At 45.4% G+C, this 2,500-nt stretch overlaps 1 protein-coding gene across 2 annotated transcripts in view; it reads right to left on the bottom strand.

Moving 5' to 3' along the window:
* LOC138003742 (death-inducer obliterator 1-like) overlaps positions 1 to 209 on the bottom strand; it is a 41,731-nt gene extending 41,522 nt beyond the window's left edge. For both annotated transcript variants that reach the window (XR_011123639.1, XM_068849964.1), the window contains exon 1: positions 1 to 209. This exon is cut by the window's left edge and continues 930 nt beyond it. The gene's annotated coding sequence lies outside the window, so the exon portion shown is untranslated.
* Positions 210 to 2,500: the final 2,291 nt, after the last annotated feature.

Here is a 2,500-nt window from a genome sequence, read left to right as displayed (position 1 = left end):
TACTGTAGAGCGTATCCAACACAGATGGGCCAAGATCTCCAATTTCTTCTTATCTGCAGACCCAAAAAATAACTTCTACAGATAATTGGCACCTTAAGACTTGTTCAAAGGCTTCCAGCGGAGTTTTAGTTCGAAACAGCGCCAAAAAAGACGCATTTCAGACCGTTGATACTATAGACACTAGCTTTACACAAGCCGCCATGTTGCATGAGATCACGTGACGCTATTTACAACGCATGCACACTCCAGCTAGCGCGCAAAGTATGACTGTTAGGGCACGCAAACATGCTGTGGCGCTATGGTCGATGGTTAGAACCGAATGTAAAATCAAGTGAAATAAAAATGAAACAAAGCCTACGTAGCCAGCGTTGAAGGACGATAGTCAGGAAGAGCTTTGAACAATTTTTTGCGCATTCTAGCCCGGCGAAGTTAACAAGTAAGTCGTCTGAATGATGCGGCCCTGGGGCCCGTTTCTCGAAAGTCCCGAAAACTTTTCGGGCCCGAAAAGCCATTTGTGAAAGTGCCAGCCGCTTGATTTGGAAAGCCGGTCTTTTGACAGAAAAAAAAAAGAAAAGTGACCGTGAAGTTTGACGACTTAAATCCTCTCCGTCCTTGAGATACAAAGGGAATTGTGACACCCGAAAATGGCCCGTAAAGTTTCGGGACTTTCGAGAAACAGGCCCCTGGTTATATGGACTCATAGGTTTGATAAGGCTCCCCGCCGTGCAAACGGGCACAACAACTCCAAACATTATTGGGAGAAGGGTCGGCAGATGGGCAGATGCTGGTGGTGTTGGCAATGGTGTGAAAACCGATGCAAGCAAGAACGTGCAGTGTAGTATGGGAAGGATACGATCTATCATCAGACTTCGTAAACATCCCTCAAAATGACATTGGACATTTCGTAACAATTACACGACGGAATACCCCATCTTGATATGACAACCTTACCACTGTAAGGGCCGATTTACACGGTACGATTTTTGTCGCATGCAACAAGCTCACGACAGGCCTACGACATTACTTACGATTGTCGCAGCGTTTTACTGCGACGCGCCTTACCGTGGCCACCCAACAAACATTTTTTTCAAGTTAGCCAATCAGTGTGAGCGGATTTGATTGACAGACAAGCCTCCATTTGGTTCTTGCGCGTTGAAACTTTCTATGGAGGTGTGTTTATCAATCAAATTCGCGTAACTTGATCAGTAGCTAACTTGTAAAAATATTTGTTGGGTGGCCACGGTATGGCGCGTCGCACAAAACGTGTTTTAAAATGCTACGACATTTTTTTCTGACGTACACAGCAATCGTAAATCATGTCGTGGGCCTGTCGTAAGCCGTTGTCGCATGCGACAAAATCGTACCGTGTAAATCGGCCCTTAAAATGCTACGATATTTTTCTGGCTTAGGGCCGATTTACACGATACGATTTTGTCGCATGCGACAAGCTCAGGACCGGCATACGAAATGACTTACGATTGTCGCAGCGTAGGGCCGATTTAGGGCCGATTTACTCGGTACGATTTTGTCGCATGCGACAACGGCTTACGACAGGCCCACGACATGATTTACGATTATTGTGTACGTCAGAAAAAATGTCGTAACATTTAAAACATGTTTTAAAACGCTGCGACAATCGTAAATCATGTCGTGGGCCTGTCGTAGGCCGTTGTCGCATGCGACAAAAATCGTACCGTGTAAATCGGCCCTAAGAAGAATGAAAACAGGCAGAATTAGAGCTTTAGTTCAACAAGAAATAGCGTTTCTATAAGCCACTTTGGAAACAGTTAGCTTTCAATTGTTTTGCTGGGTACCACTATTTCAATTCTCTAAAAACTTCGACTTTCCGGGAGCTGTCTCGTTACTCTAGTGGATATCGGAAACTGCATGGAGAAGCCATCGATCTAGGCTCAACTCTTTACCTCGCATTTTCTGAATCTTCTCTACCTGTTTAAAATGTTTGTTTCTTTGACGTAGATTTGGAGTTTGAAGTAGGTTGTACGTCGTGTAAGTTGAATAAAAAGGGAGATGTCATTTTGAGGGATGGCCGTGAATACAGTGCTGACACCTACACAATTCGGCTGCCATGTTAATGCATTGATGCCTCCATGGATGGAGACCGCATCTAATGTGTGTATGTGGCCCCAAGAGCTTACGCAAGCGACGCTAGGGAGCTTTAGCAACGACAACGGCGACGGCAACGAGAACGTTACAAATTTGCATATTCAGTAGGCAAAAGCAGTAGCTTTGCACGCCCTGCACGTGCGTTTTTCTTTTTTGTCAATTTCTTTGCCGTCGTCAGCAAAACTACAACGTGAAATAACCAAGTTTGAGGTGTTAAGGCCGGTTTACACGCTACGATTTGTCGCCCCGATCTGTCGGCCCGACAGTGTCGGGACGCGAATCTTACGTGTATTTTGACACCCGATCTTAAGGCCCGACGTCAGTCCCGACGTGAAGAATGTCTAGTAGCCCTCGTTCTTTTTTAAAAGCGGTGTTT

Source organism: Montipora foliosa, chromosome 5, assembly GCF_036669935.1.
Source record: "Montipora foliosa isolate CH-2021 chromosome 5, ASM3666993v2, whole genome shotgun sequence".
Lineage (NCBI taxonomy): Eukaryota > Metazoa > Cnidaria > Anthozoa > Scleractinia > Acroporidae > Montipora > Montipora foliosa.
This window is presented reverse-complemented; position numbering and strand designations above follow the sequence as displayed.